The sequence below is a fragment of the Ambystoma mexicanum genome, chromosome 9 (genome assembly GCF_040938575.1).
Source record: "Ambystoma mexicanum isolate Mex_15411 chromosome 9, UKY_AmexF1_1, whole genome shotgun sequence".
NCBI lineage: Eukaryota > Metazoa > Chordata > Amphibia > Caudata > Ambystomatidae > Ambystoma > Ambystoma mexicanum.
In genome coordinates this window covers 1,497,519,831-1,497,545,438 of record NC_090931.1, presented here as the reverse complement: position 1 = coordinate 1,497,545,438, position 25,608 = coordinate 1,497,519,831, and the positions used below count along the sequence as shown (strand labels likewise).

Here is a 25,608-nt window from a genome sequence, read left to right as displayed (position 1 = left end):
TTATGATATTCAGTGCACTGAAATTGTCATATTATCCTCGCGTGTGTCCTTTCCCTTTGTGAGTCTGGTTTTTCTGAGAAGCTTTTGTGATGACAGCAAGCCACAGCGTTTCTCCCCCAATGTGTCTATTGCCATTGGACATCAAATTTCATTTGAACAGATTTCTGTTATGTACTCTACATGCATGTAGTCCATATACCGTTTCAGTTCATGCAGGCAAGGAGCTGTCCTCTTAGATTGAGTTCCTTCTTAAGGTCAGTAATTGCATGGGGTGCAGTTTACCAGAGCACTTTGCTTACCTTTCAGTCCCCTAATTATCCAGACGCGCATACGTCTAATTGCTCAACTTTGAGCGCTTTTTTAACCAGTAGGGTTCTTGGCTCTCCTAATTCCTTACTTAACACGTCTGGCTTTTCATAGTCTTGTCAGGGCTCTGAAGCTTCTCCCCCTTCAGGCATAGAAGGCTTCTCAGAGTGTTAATTTTAGCGTGTATCACCTTGACTTTTCTGGCCTGTGTCAGTAACCTGGGGAATTAAATGGAAAGGTTATCTTTCTATATGTGAATTTGTGGCTAGAAATAGCATTAACTGAAATGTAGTATAATATTTTGTGAATTAATACAATTAACACATTTTCTATTCTGTGCATATGGGATGAAGTTGGGGCACTGTGCACAGTGGGATGAAGTTGGGGCACTGTGCACAGTGCCTAAGACTAATAAAAGGTAAAGCTGATTTTTAAAGCAGCCAGAACAAATTACACACTCTGTGACAATGAAAGAAAGAACCTAGGAAGAAAACATCCATATAGTGCCATCCATTTATTGTTTCAAGGCATAGAATAAGCGAAATTGCATCGCAATTTGTGATATAATACTGCTGGTTTGCTCTTTAATTAATTCATCATGTCGCACCAACTGCGATATGATTTATGGAACAGAGCGCAGAGCTTAAATGCACAGATAACTGAGCTTTTATTTAAGCTCTGAGCTCAGTGCACTGACAGTGTGCAGGCAGGCCTGATGCTCCCGGGCTAGGCTAAATTAATTGTATGAATGTATGAGCCCAGCCAGGGTGCGGCGTCATCATGTCAAGTGGAGAAGAGATAGAGACTGAACAGCAGGAGCACCCAAGCTCCACTCACAGAACTGGCTTTAATCCAAGGGAAGGAGTCATGCTGAGGTGCTTAGGAGAGGGTGGGGGAGGCCTTCTGCAAGACCCTTGTGTGCAGGGCTGGGTGTTAGCAAATGGCCGCTGCTAGGAAGAAATATTTCTCCTACCCGTTCGTGTTGGAGAAATATATATTCCAGCCACTTGCTAATACCCGGCCCCACAGTAATAACACGGTATGCTCATGATTTACGAGAAGCAAAGAATGTTTAAAAGGCCTTCTGCAAGAAGGCTATGTTATTGCTGCATGCTGCAGAAGGCCTTTTAAATATTCTTGTGATTAAAGGTGCCACCAGCGCTTTAATCATTAGTCTGAAAGAATAGCTAAATGGCCTTCAGCAGCAGACTGTTATTACTGCAGGCCTGGGTGCTTAGAAAGTGGGTGGAAATAATATTTCACCAGCTCGAAAGGGGAACCTAGGCCCTGCACTCATAACAACATGCCGCAAATGGCCTTTTAAATATTCCTTCAGTCTCATGATTAAAGGTGTCAGGAGCGCTTTAATCTCGGGACTGAAAGAATAGTTAAAAGGCCTTATGCAAGCAGACTATATAATACATGGTAACATTATATGACCAAAAATCTGTAGGAATCTTACATTTCAAAAATAGTAAGCAGCATAATGATGACATCACGGGAAATGATGTCACATCAATTTTACCCAATGAAATGACAAAGAAGAACAAGTTACTTCTTACCTGGTAACGTTCTTTCGATGGGATGTTCCTCCGACGTATTCCTTATTTTTGATAATTCGTCTCCAGCTTGCTGGCCTCGGAAAAAATGTTCTCAGTAGGGGGCGCTACGCATCGACGTCCGTCGAGTTGGTGTCCCCCGACAGCCACCGTATCGGCACCGGTGTCACCATGCCCATAAATAGCCACGCGCAGCGTCCATTGCTCAGTTCCGTTTTGTAGCATAAGATAAGTCCTGCATGAATTGGTTATTGACCTTGAAGGAGCGTAAACTGCAACCACAAGGCAAGTATTACTGCGGGGATGGATAGGAGGGGCGATTAGGAATACGTCGGAGGAAGATCCCATCGAAAGAACGTTACCAGGTAAGAAGTAACTTGTTCTTTGAAGGGATTGTGTCCTCCGACGTAGAGGAGGAATCCAGGTTGTAAAATCTTGTGAAGGTGTATGCGGACGACCATGTGGCAGCGGCACATATGTCTCGAACCGGAACCCCTCTTTGGAGGGCCGAAGAGGCTGCGATACCCCTGGTTGAATGAGCCCTAAGATTTTGAGGAGGCTCTTTCCCTGCTAGTTTGTAACATTCCAGAATGGCCAAAATAATCCATCTGGAAATGGTCTGTTTCGTTATCGGTATCCCAATTTGTGCCCTGAGTAACCTACGAACAGTTGGTCTGCTTGCCTAGTCCTAGCAAGTCTGCTAATGTAAAAGCTTAAAGCCCGCCTTGGGTCCAGCCTATGTAGCCTTTCTTCCTCTTTCCCCGGATTGGGAGGAGGATAGAATGAAGGTAAGGTAATTTTCTGAGTGATGTGGAATTCAGAAACCACCTTTGGGAGGAAATTAAGCTTCACCTGTAGGACAACTTTGTCTTTATGAAAAATTGTATGAGGGGGTTTACAAGATAGAGCTTGTAATTCGCTCATCCTTCTAGCAGATGTTAGTGCCACTAATAAAGACAGTTTTAAGGGTGAGAAATCTTAGCAAACAAGAGTGGAGTGGTTCGAAAGGAGTACCCATCAGGAAATTTAAGACTAAATTTAAGTCCCATAAGGGAACTTGGAATGGTCTTGGAGGATAGACATTAGTTAATCCCTTTAGAAATTGTATTACTAAGGGTTAATTTGAAATACGATGGCTCCTCTGCAGTGCGCTTGAAGATCGATAGCGCTGCGAGATAGCCCTTGATAGTGCCAACTTGAAGGCCTGAATTTGCCAAATAGAGTAGAAAGGATAACACCGTTGGTGTATCACATGAAAAGGGGTCGATATTCTCTTCTCTACACCAGCTGCAAAATTTGTTCCAAGGGCAGCGTTATAAAGACTTTGTTGCTGGCCTTCTGGCCGAAAGCAACACCTCCATGACGTCATCAGGGAGGTCCCAATCCTTGTATCTCAACCTTTCAGAAGCCAAGCGTGAAGGTTGAGGGTTCTGATGTCTGGATGGAGAACCTGACCTCCCTTCTGTGAGAGAAGATTCTCCTTGAGTGGAAGGCGAATTGGAGGGCAGGTGGACATGTCCAGAAGGTCCGGGTACCACGTTCTCCTGGCCCAGTCTGGGTCAATTAGGATCATGGTCCTCCGGAATCTTCTCAACCTCCTGATCATTTGAGGAATGACAAGGACTGGTGGAAACGCATACAGGAGTGGAAACTCCCACTCCACTACGAACATGTCCCCTAGAGCTCCTCTCGGGGGAAATTGCCTTGAACAAAACAGATCGCACTTCCTGTTGGTACTGGTGGCGAACAGATCCGCTTGAGGGGTTCCCCAAAGGGCGAAGATCTCCTGAAGGACTTCCTGAGCTAGTTCCCACTCGTGGGAGACTGTGCCCTGCCTGCTCAGAGCGTCCGCCGTCAAGTTCTTCTCTCCGGCACGGTGAACTGCCGATAGAGAGATTCCTTCTTGAATTGCCCAAAACCAGAGCTGCATTGCCACTCTGCACAGTGGCAGTGATCCCACGCCTCCTCTTTTGTTGAGGTAGTGCATGGCCACTGTGTTGTCCGTCATTATCAGGACATTTTTTCCCTGTACTGATGGCAGGAAAGCTTTCAGTGCTAGTCTGATCGCTCTGAGCTCCAATAGGTTGATGTGTAGTCTGGACTCTGATGGAGACCAACGACCGCTGATGGTCAAGTCGTTGGCATGGGCTCCCCACCCAGTGAGTGAGGAGTCTGTGACTACTGTTATCTCCGGCCAAGGTTGCTAAAACAGTTCTCCTTTCAAAATGTTCTCTCGATAAGCCCACCATTGAAGGTCTCGGGCTACCTTGTCCGGAATCAGAAGGAGATCCGTCATTTTTCCTGAGAACTGCGACCACTGGGTTCTTAGTGCCCACTGGAGAGATCTCATTCTCAGGCGAGCCTCTGGCACAAGGAAGATGCAGGATGCCATGAGGCCTAGCAACCTCAAAAAGTGGAAGGCTGGGAGATGTTGGGCATTTTGAAACTTGGTGACCATCTGCAGAATATGGTGAGCCCTCACCTCTGGTGGCGAGGCTTTTCCCAGAGAAGTGTCCAGGACCGCTCCGATGAACTGGAGTCTCTGTGATGGTATTCTCTGTGACTTCTTTAAATTGAGAAAGAAGCCCAGTTTGTGAAGGAAGTGGCAGACATAATCTAGCTGGATCTGAGCTTGTTCCGAAGATACAGCCCTGATCAGCCATTCGTCCAGGTAGGGGTAGACGTGAATCCCTCCCCTCCCTAGACTTACAGCCACTACCGACATTAACTTGGTGAAGACCCTCGGGGCAGAGGTCAGCCCAAATGGCAGAACTCGAAATTGATAATGAGAGCCGCCAATTGCGAACCTCAGGTATTTCCTGTGTTGGAGATGGATTGGCACATGGAAATAAGCATCCTGGAGGTCCAGAGATACCAGCCAGTCCTGGAGCTGGAGGGCCTGAAGGATCTGAGAGAGAGTTACCATCTTGAACTTGTCCTTCCTGAGAAACTTGTTCAATTCTCGTAAGCCCAAGACAAGTCTCAGTCCTCCGTCTTTCTTCGGTATGAGAAAGTAGGGGGAGTACCAGCCCTTGTTACTCTCCGCTACAGGTACCGGTTCTATGGCACCTTTCTCTAGCAGGTCTACAATTTCCTGCAAGAGGAGCGGATCTGGAACTTTCAGAGAACTGTTCCCCGGTGGATAACTCTGAGGGATACGTAGAAAAGGCAGGCAGTAACCTTGGGCAACTGTTGCCAATGCCCAAGCATCTGACGTAATAGCCTGCCATTCCGTCAGATGTTGAGTTAACCTGCCCCCTTCTGGTGTCTTGTGAGGAGAGTCCTCATAACCGTTTGGAGGCAGCTGATGTCTATGCCGAGGGTAAAGAGGCACCTGCTGCTGCTGCTGCGGCTTTTGTATTTTTAACCCGTCCACCTCGGGTGAATCTTTTCTGACCCCTTTGAACCGGCTGTCCTCTGCCTCTTCCGAATGCGGAATAGAAGCGAAAGGACTTACCTCTCCAAGAGGTTCCTGAGGGGCGATATGGTGTCTGACGGATTGCAGCTCCCAGGGATTTTGCTGCTGCCTTTGATGTTTGTAGCTTTTCTAAACTGTCATCTGCCTTCTTACCAAACAAAGAAGAGCCGTCAAAGGGCATATTCAAGGGTCTGCTTTGCACATCTGGAGCAAAACCAGACTTTCGCAACCAAGCAAATCTCTGGGTTGTTGTACTTGCTGCCATGGCCCTGCTGATGCTGTCAGCAGAATCGATGCCAGTTTGAAGGGATACGCACATTGTGTCTTTACCATCCTTAATGATGTTTAGAAACGCTTCCCTTTCTTCTCCCTCCGGGAGGCAGTCAGCCACTGAAGAAGCACACTCCCAAAGTGTGTGGCTGAACCTTGCGAGCGTACAAGTAGCATTGATGGATTCCAACGCCATGCTACATGCAGAAAATACTTTTTTGGCCATACAGTCATATCTCTTGTCATCCCTGTCCTGTGGAACAGTAGGGTAATCCGATTTACTACCTGATGAAGTTGCTGCCTGAACAACCGGACTCTCTGGAGTTGGGTGTCTGGATAAATATTCAGGGTCAGCAGTAGACACCCTATATTTGGCTGATAATTTTTTGTTAACCGCCGGGATAACCTCAGGGGTTTCCCAGTTTGCCAATATTTTCCTTTGTAATGCCGCATGAAATGGCACCACAGGATCCTCCTGTGGACCTTTAACCAAAATGTCTGAGGTCGTCTTGCTGAAAAGCAGGTGAGGGTGTAGACCACCCCATAAACTCTATTATCCTTGCCATCAAGGTTCTATAAGGGGTTTCAGCATGTTCCTCTGGGTCTGGTTTGGCAAATTCCACTTCTGGGGAAGTGTCCAACCCACTTGCTTCATGTAAGGATTCTTGGAGGTCTTTTAACCTACCACCCTCAGAGGTAAATTCCTCTGGTACAGGAGTTGCAGATCCCTGCAACTCAAAAGGTCTTTCCTGATCCGAATTCTCCCCTTCTTCATAAATAGATGATAATGCTCTGGAATGATCAGATCTTGGAAATGATATAAATCAGAAGGGGCCAAATTTGTCATAATTGGCTGAGAAAACGTCGATGTCGTCGACGCGGACGTTAAAGGCTTCAAAGCAATCGAAAAAGGCGTCGAGAAAGTTGGTAGAGGCCTCGAGGAACTCGAGAGTATCGGAATTCTACTCGAGGTTGTCGATGACATTCTCGTGATCGAGGCTCTGGGTATGGCCACTGGCTGTGAGGTGGCCGTGGGTTTGTCCTTTCTCGGCGTCGACGTCGAAGAAGGCGTCGAATCGACTGACCTGTGTTCGAAGAACCCTTCGATAATGGCGTCGAAGATTCAGATCTATACGTCGAAGGGACTTTCGACGATGGCGTTGAAGACGCGACCTTGCCTTTGCGCGAGGGTTCGTGGTGCTCTCGAGTAGCTTCTTTCGCCGGGTGCTGCGACTCACTGCGTTTTGATTTTTCGGGTCTTTCACCCAGGGTATCACCCTCAGCAGTCTTCGAGGGGGTCGAGGCCGCTTTCTCACAGACGCTAAGCATCTTTTTCCTGAATTCCTCTCACTCAGCCTGAGAGCTATGTTTTGTGGGGCAGGAGACCCTTTTCGGGGAAACGGAAGAAGAAGACGAGGAAGGGGATCTTCGACGTCTCTTTTTTGAATGCTTAGATCTTGAAGAGTGATGGGAACTGCTTCGAGACCTAGAACGAGAATGTCTTTTGTGATGGCGAGGAGACAAATGTCTCGACTCCGCGGAGGAAACTTTCAAAGAAGTTTTAACTGCCTTACCTCTCTCGAGCTTCCCCTTATGCTCCTTCAAGGCTTTCGCCGTCATGGACATGCAGTCCTCGCACTCCGAACAATGGTGCTCGACTCCCAGGCACCACAAACAGATTCTGTGAGGATCCGTCAACGACATTTTCTTTCCACAGTCTCGACATTTTTTGAAGCCGGACCGTGGAGTCGTCGGTTCGGATGAGGAAGCCATTGAGTACGAGTCGGTATTTTCGAGGAATAATGAAGTATATTTGACTGAAGAACTGAGCAACGATATTCCGAGGCACCACGAAGCGTGGAAAAATGGAACTGAGCAACAGACGCTGCGCGTGGCTATTTATGGGCATGGTGACGTCGGCGCCGATACGGTGGCTGTCGAGGGACACCAACTCGACGGACGTCGATGCGCAGCGCCCTCTACTGAGAAAATGTTTTCCGAGGCCAGCAAGCTGGAGACGAATTATCAAAGATAAGGAATACGCCGGAGGACACAATCCCTTCGAAATACATCTGGGTGTTAACAGCCACCGATTATAACCAGATGGCCAGGCAGCAGGGAGCTGAAAAAGAAATACCCACTGAAAATCTATAAATCTATAAATCCTTCTATGTCAGCAAGTGCCTGCTGTGGAGGAACCAGTGTGAAAAGGCAACAAGGTGATAACACTTCTGTATACCCCAGGGAAGTGACGGCCGCAAGGGCTCCCACAAATCCAGCAGCTTCAAAGGCAAGCCCCAGAACAAAAGTAATAGAGGGATAAATATATTGCTTTGTTATAATACTGCTACCTGGCAACATGGGCAGTTGCTGGGGACATCCCTGAGGCTCATGGCCCCTTTCAACTGAAAATGTTTAAAGGACCTGATGCCGTCCCTGCCCTTGACACAGGATCTTCTTGTTCCTCACTTCCTGGATTTGTTTTGTGCACCTGAGTCTGTTTCACGTTGTCTGTGGCCAGGCACACACCCATCAAATTAATGGGCCATTCAACACGACCACCTTCTAAATGCTGGGGATGGTGCTCTACTCACGCTGGGCCTGGGGCAGGCAGGCCTGGAAATCTGTAGGATTGGACACTGAAATCTGTAGGCAGTAGGACTGTGTAAAAAGCAGATGCCTACCGCCCCAAATCAGTAGGGTTGGCAAGTATGCATTATATTACCGCAGGGATAGGTGCTTAGAAAGTGGGTGGAAATAGTGCAGGAGAAATATTATTTCCAGCCACTTTCTAAGCATCCAGACCCTGCATTAATAACACAGACGCTGCAGAAGGCCTGCTAAACATTCTTTCAGTCTTGTGATTAAAGGTGCTCTGAGCGCTTTAATCACAAGACTGAAAGAATATTTAAAAAGGTCTTCTGCAGGCCTGGCAGTAATAGTGCAGGCAGGCCGGGCTGAAGATGTGTGTCTCCACCCCCTACCCCTGTTGAGAGAGAGAGGCACGAAAGGGTAATAGCCGCCAATTATCATGAGGCGGCTAGCCAGCTAGAAGCTTAAACACTAAGATACCCTTGGTATCTCGGAACGGGCACTGGACTGGCTGACCTCTTTCCTCACTAACCGCTCTACCCAAGTCCTCCTGGGCACCTTCTCCTCTCCTACTTCCCTCTCCCCAGGGCTCTATACATATTTTTTGTTTTTTTTACAGCCGTTTGTTTGGAGCTCTTCTTTTTTGAGGCATTCTCACTCACTTCATTGATAATTTTTTTGTCAAAAACAGGGTAGATCGATTTATGTGTTTGAGCACACTCCAGTTTTTTATTATTTTCTTTTTGTACTAAAGAACGTTCAATAGGGGACAATATGACAGGTTCTTGGGGTGCCATTTTTTCTACTATGATACCTGGCACAAAGGGAACCGCTGTCTTGGAAATGTGTGGGACACTGGATTTATGTGATTCAAGACAAATTTGAGAGTCCATAATGATTTCTACGATTTGACAATCTGGGTCTTCTATGGTTTGAGTGCGTATACAGGTCCCAGTCACACTTTCTTTTAATGCACAACTCGACTTCTGGGCCAGAGACTCGGCTATTTTTTGTTGTAAATGGGTAACATTATTTATTTTTGCATTAATGTCATCATATAAAAAAGACATCTCTGATGACAGTTTAATTTGATTATTTTCAAGAATTTTAACATTAGCAGTGAGGCACTTTAAGGTGCTGTCCACTGATTCAAAGAGCTTCGCAAGAGCCATTAATGCTATATTCATGACTTCCAAAGTCAAATTTTCAGATTTGGGATTACCCGAAGATCTTTCAAGACTCGTAAGGATATTATTTGATCTTCGTGGAGTTGGTGGTATATATGATACCTCCAAAGTCGATATGTCACAATCAGGACGATGGAACATATCTGGGGATTGTGATAGTTTGGAGCCTTCTGCTCTAGCCGAGCAATCCGAGTTGTTATTCTCTAGAACATTTGTTATTTCACTTGGTTTTCCTAAAGCCACAGCAGCTCCAGGCTGCACAACGCCAGACGAAGCATTTTTCAAAAGCATACTGTCTGACATGGAGGCAGGCATTTTAGAAGTTTCCAGAGTCTCTTTTAAGTTTAAGTTGTCATCTGATATAAGCACCAGCTCACCCATACTACCTATTTCAGAGTTAGTTGGCACAATATCAATAATATCATTAACATGAGCAGCAGTTACCGTCTGATTAGTAAGGAGAGCTGGAATGCTCGTTCCACTCTGCGCACCAAAACCATATTTCCGAATGTCAACATTATCCATCGGTAGCCTTTTCATTTTATCCTTTGTTTTGCATTTGGTTCGAGCAGAGAGTTGAACAGGCGTAGAGCAGGTATTTACAGCAGAACTTGATGGAAGTCTTTTGTCCGCCGTCGCGATCAGCATAGGCTGCGTTTCTGACATAATTCGTAGCCGTGTGTTCGTGGGCATACCAGTTGTAAGACGATAAATTTTGTTTCTTTTGGTGGTCATGTTTTAAAAATAACACTACAGGCCACAAGTTTAGTGGGCAAAACAAACTGTGCAATAAAACGCTCTACCGCTGGAGAGTAGATTTAAAAAGGCCCCGTGGAGCCCCGGACGCCGCGGCAAAGCGGGGACTCCACGGGGACTCGCTCGGGTGCGCGCGGCTCCAACCTTATATAGGCCCCGCCTCCAACAGGGACCAGCACAAAGCCTAGATAAATATAAACAAACTATAGTTATTATAGTTCACCTTATATGTAAGGTAAAGAGAGCTTTCTTGAGAGTTGGTTTCACCTGCTGGTAGTTGTAGTCGCGTCCACAAAAGTTTTGTATGTCCAAATAGCAGGAGCAGAGCAGACTGAAGCAGAGTGAAGCGGCAAAGCGGGGACTCCACGGGGACTCGCTCGGGTGTGCGCGCGCAGTGCGCGCGGCTCCAACGTTATATAGGCCCGCCTCCAACAGGGACCAGCACAAAGCCTAGATAAATATAAACAAACTATAGTTATTATAGTTCACCTTATATGTAAGGTAAAGAGAGCTTTCTTGAGAGTTGGTTTCACCTGCTGGTAGTTGTAGTCACGTCCACACAAGTTTTGTATGTCCAAATAGCAGGAGCAGAGCAGACTGAAGCAGAGTGAAGCGACAAAGCGGGGACTCCACGGGGACTCTATACTCTCCCCCTGGCTCTTTAACATCTAACTTGCACTCCTCATCTCCTCCTTCTCCAACTTTCATTGTTACGCAGACAACATACAGCTCTTTTTCAAACTCCCTGCTGACCCTCTTTCACCCTCCATAATCCCGCACTGCCTTTCTGCCATCCAGTCTGGTGCGCCTCGAACAATCACTGCCCCAACGGCTATAAAACTGAAATCCTTTCCATCAATACCCCTGTTCCCTCCTATTTCCCCTCTCTCTGGCCTTCCTCCTTGCCCCCCCCCTCTGCCACCAACTGATGCCAGAAACCTTGGAATCATCTTCAACTCCTCTCTCTCCTTCCTCCCTCACACTCAGGTCATTGCCAAGAAGTCTCACTTCCAGCTCTTCCATCTCAATTTTACCTTTTCTTACTTTCCCTCAGAGTCTCAATGTGACCCAAGCCCTGGTTCTCTCTCGGCTTGACTACTACAATAGCCTCCTCCTGAATCTACCATCTTCCACTCTGCGACCCCGCCAGCTAATCCAGAATAGGGCAGCAAGACTTATCCTTGGCCTTAAACCCAGGGACTGCATCTCTCCTGCACTTAAAAGTCTTCACTGCTGCACAGATTAAATTCAAATCCCTCTGCATCATCAACAAGGCTGTCTCGGCCCGGGGACCACATTATCTTCAACTTTATATCATTAAATACTCTCCCTCTAGACCACTATATTCCTCTGGTGCCAACTCTGTGTGTGTGAAGTGTTTTGCTAAACAGAGGGCAGGTGGTCGTTCACTTTCCTCAGCGGGCTTCCTCCTATGGATTAGACTGCCCCTGCGCTTTTAGCAGGATCGTCTCAGATTCCAGAAGCTCCTTAAGACTTTCCTTTTTTTCCTCCTCCTTCCCTTATTCTCTCCTCTGCTAATCCCACAGTTGCTGAATCGGTGTCCTGGGCCCTTATGCATCCTCGGGCCCTGACCTCCCTCACCGATTCTCACCAGCTCCTGTCTATCCACAGCACTTGCACCTGCACACCCTCCGCCTGGAGATTCGCACTTAGACCTTCCGCGGCCCCAGTCTGTGTAGCACTGAACATTCCTAAAACCTCATCTGTGTTCACCCATGAGCTCGGACTCCCCAGCCCTTACTGCTCTTCCCTCTTCCTTGCTGCACTTGCACGTTCTGAATACTCACAAGGCATAGTAGGTTCGTCCCTTCTATCTTTTTCCCCCCACTGCTCTTACATTTAGTGTTTTTAAATGTACTTCCCCTGCTCCCTCCCTGCCCTGTGGGCCCACTGAAACAGTATTTTCTTATTGTATAAGCGCTTAACAAGCAAACAGTAAATAAATAAATAAACTGCCCACTGAAGAGTAAAAACTCTTCTTTGTCAGCTGGTGGCCGATATGAAGGAACCAGTGTTAGAAGGCTGTATATTCTGTGGAAAGAGTGAACACAGCTTTGATACAAGCACTGCAAAGCGCTTATTTTAAGCTCCAGAGCGAAAATGGAGAAATTATTTATTTTGCGTGCACGGATACAAGACTGCTGACTGGCAGCATGGGGGCAGTTGCTGCAAATTCCCACCACCCCAGGCCTCTTTAGTTTGTAAGTGTTGAAAGGCCCTGACACCGGGTTCGCTGTTAGCAAGTGGCTGGCAATAATATTTCTCCTACCCGTTCGTGTAGGTCTTCTATTCAAGGTGGTGCATATACTCCCACAAAGGTGGATGCTTCAAGTGATTTGTTGCAAATAAGCAACCATATTGTGGTTCAGGAAACACAAAACAAACACAAAACAAATATGTGTACTAATTAGAGCTTGGAAGGTATGTGGCAAGTTGCTGGCAAATTCTGTCTTCACTGCTTAACTAAACTGTATGATCCTGTGAAAATCATTTAACCCAACCCAGCCGCACCAGTGTGCTGGCAAGATCAGAAATGTGCAATTTATCCTTTGGCAGTGTTGGTGGCCTGATGGGCATTCAATTGCATAATGTGCTGCTAACTTGCCACTCTGTACTTCCCACAATGCTGTGGAGTCACAAAATGCGGTGCCTGTGTGCCATAGGTTTAGAGAAGAGATTTCCGACCTCCTGGGCACCCTGAGGATTTTTCTTTTGTCTTTCAGGTGTCTCAGTGGAAGAACACTTTTCTGATTTAAGTGTTCACTGTAGTTCTTCAGTAGTAAGTCCTGGAGCAATTCTGTTTCAGTGGCAAGAGTTTAAAGTATTTGCTCATAACAGCCTTTGTAAACTGCCACCAGATCTGTGTAAAACTGGCAAGCCTTTATAGTACCTCTTATCCCCAGCTTGTGAAGATCATCAAAATCTTGAGGGTTTTCCCTGTGTCCAATGCAGTTGTAGAACGCTGCTTTTCCTGCATGAACAAAGTTAAGACTGACTGGAGGGCAGTCCTGTCAGAAGAGACTGTTGAAACATTCGTATTAGTACCCGGTGAGGGGGGTGTAGCAGCCGCCCAGCCAATAGGGAGGCTCAGAACATGGGCAGACGGCCGCCATCTCCACTCGACAGGGAATCAAGTAAGTTATGCTATGTTATTTTGCATTTATATAGCGCCTTATATACCATTGGTATGGTCTGAAGGCGCTGGTAGGTTGAACGCCTTTGGGAACTGAAGTTCAGATCAGTAGAGAGTATAGAGAGTCAAAGGTGCGTGTGAGCACCGGGTATGTGTGCAGCTGGTGCGGTATTCGTGTAATATCTGCTTCTTAGCGGTAGGTGTGGTGGTTGAGAGATCAGGAGTATGTGTTCGTTCTGGCAGGATTTATCCAGACCGAATGTGGCTGCGTTAGGCCTGAGGAAAACACTTGGCAGGGGGGTGTGTAACCAGCAGTGTTTACTTAGAATGATGGGTAGTATTCGGCGGATGTTGGTATGAGAACAGTTATACCGAATGGTGTCATAGTATCTCTGTATTCTAGTTGAGTGGTGGTGTAAAGAGGAGAGTAAGCGTGGTGGTGTGATATGATGAGTTATGTGCTCTATCAAACGTTCTCTGCATTTCAAACCATACTATATACTTCACGCAGTTCTATGTGCTCCAGTCCATTCCACGCACTCCTATCAGCTCCAAGCACTCCAGTCTGCTCCACACACTCCGGTCAGCTCGACGCCATCATGCACTCCAGTCCGCCAAGCGCGCTCTAGTCCGTCCCACGAATTTACTCTTGTCTGCTCCACACACGCACTCTTGTCTGCCTCACGCATGCACTCGTCTGTCCCCCGCATGCACTCGTCTGCTCTATGTATACACTGCTGTCTGTCCCATGCATACACTCCTGTCTGCCCGATGCATACCTTCTTGTCAGGCTTGTGCATGCACTCCTGTCAGCCACGCACACTCCTGTCGGTCACACGCACTTCGGTCGGTCGCACGCACTCAGACTCTAGGCACTCGTTCGCTCTAGGCACTCGTTCGCTCTAGGCACTCGTCCATTTTATGCCATCACATGCCCAATGCATTCATCTGTTTTACTCACTCACCCGCTCTACGTACTCATCCCCTCTACGCACTCACCCCCTCTACGCACTCACCCCCACTACGCACTCAACCCCGACTACGCACTCAAACCCCTCTACGCACTCGATCCCTCTACGCACTCGACCCTTCTACGCACTCGACCCCTCTACTCACTCGACCCCTCTACACACTCGACCCCTCTATGCACCCTTTTTTTCATATGCACTCATTTGCTCATATGTACTCGTCTGCTCTATATACTTGTCTTGCCCTCCCCCCAGCCCCAATCCACAGAATTTCCTCCCAACCCCACTTACCTGCTTTCCTGTCCATTTCAGGAGCGGGCGTGCTGGTAACACTTCTGTCCCCAGCGTGTCTGCTCCCAATTTGCGACAGGCCGTCATGGAAAAGAAGAAGGGCCTACAAGTAGTCCCTTCTCTCCTTTTCATGGCAGTATTTTTTTGTTTACATTTTTCCCTATTTTTTGAGTGGCCGCCATGGAAAGGGAGAAGGGACTACATGTAGTCCCTTCTCCCTTTCCATGGCGACCATTTTGTTTGTTTACTTTTTTTACACTTATTTTCAATGGCCGCCATGGAAAGGGAAAAAAGACTTCATTTTCCCTTCCCTGGCGGCCATTTCTTTGTTCTGTTCTGAAACGCCGGAGTAATTGCTAAAGAAGAGGACTGGATGACACTGTTTACATCATGGATGCCCCGCTGGCTGATCAACTTTTGTCGAATGTTGTTCATGTCCTCATCCACGTGATATTATTCTGGTGGCGAAGCGGACAAAGGGGGAAACATTGTGTTGCTTAACACAAATGATTACATTAGCATGGGACACACCAATCTACAGACACCAGGGTGTTACCGTAAACTTCAGAGTAATCCCACAGCTGACATCACATGTAACTTACATCATTTGATTCATCAATGGCATAGCAAAGGTAATATTACTGATGATGAAAGATCATTTCTCAAAATTCACTATCCTGTGATGCCAGTAATGTACTTTCTGCCTAATACACAAACCCTTCAACACACTACCGGAGGTGAGACCCATAATGAGTGGGATAGGGTGGGTCACAGGGGGCTTATCCACCTACATTGACAGCATACTTAAGGAATATGTTACCAAAATGCCCACATATCTCGGAGACAGCACTCACGTGTTACAAACCCTATCGACCATTGAATGGAGGGACGACTATTTGCTTTGCACTATGGACTTGACTATACACGTCAATCAGTCATGAACTGGCCATATGTACTATTGACAATGGGGGTCATTACGACCTTGGCGGTAAGAGGTTAACAGCGTCGGTAATGGTGCCAGAGCTGTCAACCCCTTACTGCTTATCACGAGTCTGCTCGGGGGACCCGCAAAGGGCGCCTGGTAAAACAAGGTGCCCTTAGCGGGTCCCGCTAGCAGACCAGGGAGCTAACAACAGGCACGTTATTAACGGGGCCGTTGTTATCTCCCTCCCCATTCCCATTGAGCCCTATTGGGACTCGAATGGGAATGGGGATGTGCCGGGTCTGGGTTCCTTGAATGAGGAATTATCATGTCCTCCAAGATTGGAATGGCCCAGTAAATCCTCATTCAAGGAACCCGGACCAGGTACCTGGTAAGGGGGTAACCATGCCGCAAATTGCGGCATGTTTACCTCCAAGGTCGTAATGACCCCCAATGTCTTTAGAAACCATTCTGCTTCCTTCTTTGTGCATGTGAATATGTTGAAAGATTTTCTTAAATTTACTCTGGATAATAATGTTTTCTTTTTTAATGATGCATACAACACCCAAATTAAGGGACTGGCTATGGGGGCCAAGTATGCACCCGCCCTGGCCAACCTTTTCATGACAAACTATGAAGAGCAACATATTTTCACTTACTATGAATATCTGGATAATTTGGTGCTTTGGAAGCACTATATTGACGATGTACTGATCATTTGGCAAGGTACACCAGCCAATTTTATTGCCTTTGGGGATCACCTGAGTGACAATGAATTCGGTATCAAACTGACTGGTGAGAGTGACAGTACATCCACCGACTTTTTAGACCTCACTATTTATATTTCTCAAGGACTTTTTGAGACTAAAACCTTCAGAAAATCCACTGAGGTCAACAGTACACTAGATGCTGCAAGTTGCCACTGTAAATCAACAGTCTAGAACATCCTAGCTGGGGAGTTCTACCGGGCACGCCACAACTGTAGCACAGACCCAACTTTTGCACACAAGACTGAACTCCTCACCAGTAGGTTTAGGGAAAGGGGTTACCCTGATAATGCTATAACATCAGCACGCAACAAAATTGAGAAAGAATTAAGAACAGATGTGTTGCTACCTAGCAATAGTGGCAAACCCAACAAAACCCCAAGGAAATATGGTGATATTATCACCGATATTCCTCTAATGCACACAAAGTGTATAGAATTGTACACAGACATTGGGATCTTTTGAAGCTTGACAGTGATATTTTGCCATTTATCAGTGACAAACCATCTTTTATGTACACCAGAGCACAAACTCTGAAGAATAGAATGTGTCACTCATTGGTCACCAACCACAAACCCAACGTTTCAGAGTGGTTGAGACTAACAAGGGGTTTCTTTAAATGTGGTACATGTACCCTAGGTCAATTTGCACATCCGGATTGTAAAGATTTTACCACCCATCTAGGTATAAAGACAGCAATTACAGAATTCATTAACTGCAGGACTAAGTTTGTAGTCCACGCTATTGTGTGCATCTGCCACTAAGATCTATGTAGGAAGTACCATCAGGCAGCTAGGCACTAGAATACAATACCACCCATGTAGGTATCAAGACCGCGATTATAGAATTAATTAACTGCAGGACTAAGTTTGTAGTCTACGCTATTGTGTGCATCTGCCGTAAGATCTATGTAGGAAGTACCATCAGGCAGCTAGGCACTGGAATACAAGAACACCTAACTAGTCTTCAGAAACAAGACCTTCATAATAATGCTATACTTAGGCATCAGTACACCCTTTCCCATTCTGCGTTGGAGACTACAAAACAGCGATCTAATACATTGACATTCCTGATACAGACCGATTTATTGTGACTCCTTACAAATTTACATGTAGTATGTCTTCTGGTGGCACGATATTATTCCGTGACTCCTCATCATGCACTAAGCAAACTAGTGAGCTTGGCACACGCATAATATCCTAATGAACCGCCCATTTTCTTTTACCAATTTCGCACTACTTATAAGTGCTGTTAACTATAATAGAGCCAATTACTATTAATACATTACTTTGCCTTCCTACTATTGCCATGCGCATGCCGTCACGCGTATGTGCATGACGTCACACGTTATAACGTCATCACTGATGGCATTCTCCTTCCTTCAGCAGAGGTATCGTACATCGATTGGCCCCTGCAGACACTGCACAAGGGATTTACCCCCTTTACTAAACTCCTTGGTAATTATCAATAGCACCCCCACGCTCCAAGCTTTCTTGTTGGCACTTTGATACCATGCTTACATGCGGTATTGCTCTTCTCATTTCCCAGGGATTATTACCCTATACTGGACCACATTATACTGTCTGACTATACAGTCAAGACATCTCGCTTCTGCAACTCGGCGGCGCTCTCATTGACCAACCTACAAGGTGAGACATAGTGTCTGCCGTGTTTTATATTCCGCCTTACCATATGTCTGATAATGTGACCAAGCATCCCCACGGCACGCGCTACAAATTGAACTCATCATTCTTTCAGGATTGCATCATATCGCCTGACTACATAGTCTGGACACCCAGCTTCCTAATTGCAGCGGCGCATTCACTGACCAACCTACTAAGTGAGCCTCAGTGCCTGCCGCTTATAGTCTGTAAGTAGAAGTAATAATACAAGGAGAAACAGCAGAAGGAATTGAGAACAAGAGAAGATGATAGTCTGATAAATAGACCGGAAGAAAGGACACAGGGGATGCAATGATAGATGATATAAATATAAGAGGCCGGTATATGGGAAAAAGGTGTAGATAGGGGAGTAAGGAAATAGGAATCAAGAATGGAAAGAAATGGAAGAGTTGAGTAGTTGAGTGATGGAGAATCAAGTCACCTAGATCTATAAGAGGGACCATAGTAGGAAACAGAAAAGAAAGCAATGTGCCAATGTCCTCACAAAGTGAGGTACAGGGACCTGGTGGGTGATACATTAATAGAAATTAGATAGAAGGCACAGATGAAATAGCTGAGAAAATGGAGCATGGAAATTAAAATGTTGAAAAGTGAGGAAGAGTTAAGTTATGTGAAACAATGGAAAAAGGGGAATGGTACAAGGTACCAGTACCACCACCTTGAGAAGAAACACGAGAGGTATGGCAAGAAGATTTAGCAGAAGTAGACAGTAAAGCAGGTATAGCAGTATTAGTAGCCAAAATCCAAGATGTGCCATGCCGTGTGCTCCCCGGTCGAGTCCAGCGTGACCGGTAGCGATCATCCCCATCTGACTCTCCCCTCCAGTAGGGCCCGCTGCGCCTTCATCCCGTCTCGGGCCCGCTTCTCCAGTTGCCCAAGGCCTCTCGTCCACGGATGGGCCCAGCCCTCCTCCGAGGGGTGGGCACACCCCGCTGTCCACAGATAATATGGGAACCGGACACGAGGCCTCAGGGGTGGGGGCGTTATGCTGGGGTGAGAATTCTGTGGTTAAGTCAAGGACGGCGGTTCACCTTCCTCCACCTCGCCTTTATCCAGATCTCCGGCTGCCCACAGATTTTGTACGTTTTCTGACGATGCCTGCTGGTTGCTATGCTTTTCTATCATGTTTGTAGGTTCGTCCTCTTGTGCCTTTGGTGAGTGAAGAGAGGTCTGTGTTTTAGCCCCGTGCCCCTTTGTTGTTAATGTTAAAGGTGGCGCGCTAGGCCCAGTAGCTGCGTTCTGGGGGTGGAAGCTGCAGAGTCTTCGTCTGTCCTCTTCCCGACTGATGCTGATAGTTGCTGCGCTGGGGGTTGGGCTCCAAGGACGCACCCTCTGCTGCCCTCTGCTGCCCTAGACTGCCGCAGACTGCCAACTCGTCAACCACTCCGCGGCCGCCGCTCTGCGAGTTCAAGGGAGTTTTGAAGGTAGCTCCTCCCTGAGAAACGACAGTAACTGGAAACAGGCTTCCAAAGTCGAGTAGGGACTGCCGCAGACTGCCCACTCGTAAACATTTTCTTTATTAGCAAACAAACCGATTTGATTAGCAATTTTGTACTAATATTTCTAATGCCACCAGACATTATTTTTACCCAAAATGTAACATGAGCAACAAAATAGCATTTTTGTTTAACGCTGAAGTAAGACATTAGTGCAATGAGTCAGGCCTTGCAAATTCTAGACCTGCAGGTGTAGTAGCTTAGTTTACCTACTCGACATAAGAGAAATAACCTCTACCCATGGCAACAGATGAACATGTAAATGTGCTTTCTGTAAAATGGTGCATGTCATCACAAGCCCCCTTTGTTTGGCCCACTGCTACTACCCAGAGTCCAGCAATGCCCAGCAAAACATTTGACATGTACTGCAAACAAAGCAAATGTTAAATACAAGTTTCAGCATCCCCTGTAAATGGTACTCTTCCAGCATTAAATCTACTTGACTATGAGAGTGGGCAAGCAGACTTTGTGAGCCCTGGATGAGTGTCTGTGAAATGTAAAAGGTTAGCTGCATGAATGGACACCAATGGATATGATAAAATTGCTCTGGAAAAAGTTTGACCGACCAGCTCTCTCCCACAGGTGCAACTATATAATGCAATTATAATCATAGAGCAAAGCGAGCTTGGGAGGCTAACTACAGTGTATGGTATTGCAGTAGATGTACAAACTTGATGGAACTATTGATAACTAGTTTGCTCTTTTTATTCATTATTTAAGAGGAAAGAAAGTAAGAGACTAAGCACAGTGGATGGAGTAGCAGGCAGAGCGCTTGACAAATTAGGTGCAATATTTTAGTTTGCAGCCATCTCAATTTCAGGGTTGCAGGTAGTAAGCCATGGGGTGATAAGACAGAATGTCAAGGAGTACGGGATCAGCTCATGGGTTGAGCACCAGTTGAGCAGATGCAGGCAACCATGAGGCCACATAACTAGGTTTGCCATCAAAAGCATTTGGCCGTGTGATCATGTACATTTTTAGAAGTGTTAATTCGTCAATATGATGCATCTTTCCTAACAAAATGAAATATAATTGACACTAAGATTGAGATACGCTAACCTAAACTTTCCTGTAAAGTATGTTGACAATGCAGTGTTTTAGAGTAGCAATACTGTAATTGTGCATTATGTAGCAACTTAAATTTTTAGGAATGTAAAAAATAAATAATAAAGTTAACACAGATAGGATACAGTAAGCTTAAAGAAAGTATCATCCCGATTACTTATGGCAATTATTTGAAAAAGAAAAAAGAACCTCTACATTTTGTACATTTTAGCAAAACCTCAGTTAAGGATGATTTTCGTTCTCGGATTTCACATTGTACGGTACCATGCCCTTTGTACATAGATTCAAAATTCTAGTTAATACTCCAAAGGCGCAAATATCAATAGGAGTTGGATTCTGAGGACAAAGGTTGCTCCCAAGAGGTGTGGATTAAAGGGCCATCTGACTCAAACCAAAGACATCCTTCCCAGACTGTGGACATCGCTGTAGTTAATTTGAACCACCATATGGAAATGGGCTCTCGAATTGCATGGACGATGGGGTTGGTTTAAGTGAATAGTAGGAGGAACAGAGTAAGAACAGTTATTGGACATTTTATTGGGAGAATACCCCTCAAAGCTCTTTGGAGGGGCACTAGCATGATTAAATAGACACACTTCATCCACTGCAAGGGGAAACAATGATCTTGGTGTGGGTGGGCCTAGAGATAATCTTACACGCTTACTGTAAAAACTGGAGAGGGATATCTGTACCCCTGTTTTCTATATGGTAGAGGAGAGGCACAGAGGACCCCAGCCAAGATTCTCTATTATGGTAGCAATCGACGAGCAATCAAGGACTAGCTTCACAGGAGGTGGTGCAGGCTGGTTCTTAAGAACAGGGTAGTCCCCAAGCACCCACAAAGGAATGTCCACACACTGTATTAGTTAAAACGCAGTCTTTATACAATTAAGGTTCAAAGTTATATACACAATCACAATAACTCACTTTGTGTTCAGTTAATCTACAATGGCAAATATATACAGCTCTAAGTGGTACCACAATTATTATCAGATTTCATTAAAGTGCATCAACTGTACTCTGGTCAAATGTCACACAAATCAATTAATAAAGGTAACCAACAATAGATATAGGAGGAAAGCAGTTGGTTAGAACAATTGGCAGAATACTAGCCCCTACCATTAGACACAGTTCTGTGTGGAGATCCCCCCCACCTAGGCAACCTGTAAAATAAAGATACACTACAAGCCTAGTCCATATATTGTTCAAGTCTAATTCCCTTCTAAAATGTTTCTACCACCCCCAATGTACCTGGAATAGCAGAGTTCCTTGGAGGAGGTGTTGAGGGATCCTTCTTGAGTGACCCCCTTTAAAGCAGGAGCCACGGATCGTCGATGGGTCTTGAAGAAAGTGAACTCGGCGTCGAGAATCCTCGATGGAATTTCGGCTGCGTCGAGACAGCAGCTTCGGTCCTGGTGGTGCTCGTCGACGTCCTGAGACGTCCTGCAAGGAAGAGGCGAGCGGGGCACCTCGATGTCGATAGTTCAGGACCGCAAAGAGTTTGTGAAGAACTTTGGCCCAGTAAGGGAGTCGAGTCGTCCGGCGTCTCTACGGTTTTTGGGTGGCGCGAAACCCACCCGTGGATGCTCCTCGGTGCGTTGACGGCCTGGCCTTCTCTGGTGGGATAAGGCAGTCGGCGGTGCGGACGAGTGCGTCCGGGAATCAAATGTCTTAATCCATAAAGCGTGCGGCTCTGGTCGTTGATGGCACGGTGTCAAGCGGTCCCCGCTTCTGGGCAACACAGCTTCGACGGGCCTCCAGCTGTTATAGCAAACCTGCAAACCCTGGTCGACGACGGTGGACGGAATATCCTCGGCGGTCCCCGTCTCCGGTCGACAACCTGTCGACGGTCTGACTTCCAGGGAGCTTCGGCGAAGGTTTGAGTGCTCGATTGTCCCTCGGAGCTCGGGAAGAGGGAGCCTAACCAGGTCCTCTCTCGGATCAGTCTCAATGTCACGGCGGCTTTGAGATTTTGCGGTGAAGGTAACAGCAGTCAACCTTCTTCGGGCTTGGCTTTGAGATCAAGCATCACTTTCGATTTCAGCTTTTGAATGATATCTAGCAGCGAGAGGCCCCAAGATATACTAGTTGATCTCCCATTCATTCTGCTGGGTCACACTCAGGCAACCAATTCCTAAGGGCATTCAGCAGTCAGCCAATCAGGCATACAGTGCATTCAGGCCATTCTCCTCCCTCTCAGACACTCACAACAAGGAATGTGTATTGGGACAAGTACCCAGCCATTCAACACTACACACTGCATTCATACCAGTTTTTGGCTGGGCTATCTCAGTCATTGTGTTCCTACCAGAAACCAGACATCCACAGCAAGAAGTGCATATTGGTCACACACTCCATTCACCCAGGTCCCACCCACAGGGTGTACCCACAACATACAGTCACTGGGAAGGCTCCAGCCAGTCTGGCCTGGACTTCACTACAATAGCATATATGGAACTTCCACCCAACAACCAGTCAGGGGGAAGGGGCAGAGTCAGGGCTTCCCAGGTCTTTGGGAAAACAAGGTAACAGGCAATAGAAAGCAAGAGGCCACAGGGGCCATATTGTTTCCTATCAGGAATCAACTGATTCCAATGGCAGTGCCTGGGTATCCCAAAATGGAGGATACTCAGAGCACCTGTCAAATTCAGCATGGAGCTGCCACCAGCACATACCCTACTCTGTGGGCCACACACAGGTGCCCAAAAACATACACTAGGGGCACAGGTTTGTACCCCACCCATGGGTGCCATAAGGGTATCCCATGTCTGTACACCAAACCAAAAACAGGAAGAGATGCACTGCCAGGAGTCCCACATATAACAATACAGAACACAAATGAAAAAGGACTACAGGACAAGGACAGGAAGGCCCTGTCCCTCCAATGCATTTCCAGCATCACACTTACCCAACTCAGCCAACACAACTGGAGCTAGGATTGATACATCAGATACATAATTGTTTGGAACTGTGGAGCAGAATCTTCCTAAAACCTGGGGAAGGGGAATTGACTAATTTTATAAGGAGACTGTGTTACATTACAAGCTCAATTGTTATACTAATTTTGTTCTCTCTGAACGGCCATGTATTACCTCATTTATTGTATCTATAAGTGTGAGGGATAGATATCCTTTGTTAGAGTGTTTCCTTTAGTTTATTCCAGGCAGGGAAATCCTCTTCAGGGTAGGGATAGTGATGAGTTTGTCCAACCTTCTAATTTAATAAAATGGTATTTGTTGAAAAAGCTTCACAAAGTTGTCCACCTCACATTTCTGACCCCTCACACTAGCCAGTCAAGTATCAACTGCCAATTGCTAGACGTGATCGCAAATATAGACGCCTGAATACAACATGAAATCAAAAAGGGTGAATTAAAAAGAAAATAGGCTTCCTATTCTAATCTATCAACTTCCCAGCACTGGAATTGTTACAATAAGTGTGAGGAAGTCATGGTATCACAAGCACGACAGACACAATGAAATTCCATTCAATGATCTTTTATTTACAAAATTAAAAGGGGTTGGAGACTTCCTCCCTTACCCTATAACTAAACTGGGAGTATTCTCAACCATGAACTAAAATAAAACAGTCCTAGTCAGTCTTTGGTCACAGAAAATAATAAAAGTAATGCTGGCCTCAATTCTAGATACAAAAGAGTGTGGGGGTTCAGCTTCACAATAAGAATGATGCAAAACAAAAAGCTGGGAAAATAACATGTATCGGAAGTGATGGGGTCCTTCCCCAACACTTCAAGGGAGGTGTTGTAGGCAGCACAGTTATTAGCAAATAGAGACACTATAGTTGGCTGGGGCTTTTCTCTTGTTCCTTTTAACAGTTCAAACAATGTCTTTGTAAAAGTTCTCAATATCAAAACTGCATTCAAATAGTTTAATATTACCTTAGGGTTCCCTTCCCCAAGCTTTGTTAGTCGAAGGCTTTCAAAACAGCATGTATCATTTCTCCAGACCCATGCCTGGCCACTCTGACATCCCTTTATACAACCTTCCTCCTTCAGCAAAGCACTCTGGTACTTGTAGTTTAAATATCCCAAATTCTGGTTAACAGTATTTTCTATTTCTTGACTGTCTTTGGCCTCTCTCGCTCGGGTCCGGGCCGTATTGTTCTTGTTTTTCACAATCACAATTCTTTCGGCTCCCCTTGTCCGGTGCAAGCCTCCTTTCCGATACTATTCCGCTTTAATAACTTTAGAATACAGATCTTCCTCCAATAGACTTCCCTCAACCGGGCGTGAGCCTATTTTCCTTCACTTCGATTCACTTTCCTGATTCACATTAAACACAGATGGCGCGTTACTTTACACAGGCTCACTCTAACTGCTTTTCACCTTCAACATTAAACACAGAGACTTCCAATGGTGTGTTACTATACATGGGGTCACTATGTAACTGCTTTTCACCATCCCCAACTCCACACCCCATCACCCTTCCCCAACACACCCTCAACACCCACCTCCCCGTCCCAACACACCATAACCAATGCATCCTCCCTGGCCTCTTCCCCAACACACCCAACACCCACCTCCCCGTCCCCAACACACTGTCCCCAACGCACCCTCCCCACCCCTTCACCAACACACCATGCTGAACCCACCCGCAATACCCACCTCTTGTCCCCAACCAGTGGAGTAACTCTGCTGAAAATGTTGGGGGGGACATGACATCTGAAGAAAAGGTGTCCCAGCCAAATGAATGGGGACAAATGGTATGCCATGAAAGTTGGGGGGGGGACAAACACCCCTGTCCCCCCCTAAAATTACGCCCATGTCCCCAACACACCATCCCCAACACACCTTCCCAATCCCCCTCTTCAACTCACCATTCTCACCAAAGTACCCCTTCCACAACACCCCCGCAAATAATCTCCGCCTCCCACCTTCCATGTGTCTATGTACACAGTGCCATGAAATGTCACTTCCGTGGCCTCTTGCTAGCCTGTGCAGGCACCGTTGGGGTCAGATGACCCAAGGAGCGGTGTCTTGGGATGATGGGCACAGATGCTGCACTGGCGCTGCTCCATGGCATCTAGCCTCGCCCATATCACTACCAATGTGTGCCGTGGCACTGGCTGTGGGCTCTGGAGAGGGACATGGCTAAAGAAGAGCGACCTGAAGCCCATCTCTCCAACCTCCTCCTCCTCCTCATCTGGAGAGCCACC

At 46.4% G+C, this 25,608-nt stretch overlaps 1 protein-coding gene across 4 annotated transcripts in view; it reads right to left on the bottom strand.

Annotated features, from left to right (window-relative positions):
* LOC138489303 (zinc finger protein 84-like) overlaps nt 1–25,608 on the bottom strand; it is a 212,342-nt gene that overhangs the window by 104,284 nt on the left and 82,450 nt on the right. For 2 of the 4 annotated variants that reach the window (XM_069617003.1, XM_069617001.1), the window contains exon 3: nt 300–524. The exons of the other annotated variants lie outside the window; for them this stretch is intronic. The gene's annotated coding sequence lies outside the window, so the exon portion shown is untranslated. The remainder of the gene's footprint in view (nt 1–299; nt 525–25,608) is intronic. 4 annotated transcript variants of the gene reach the window in all.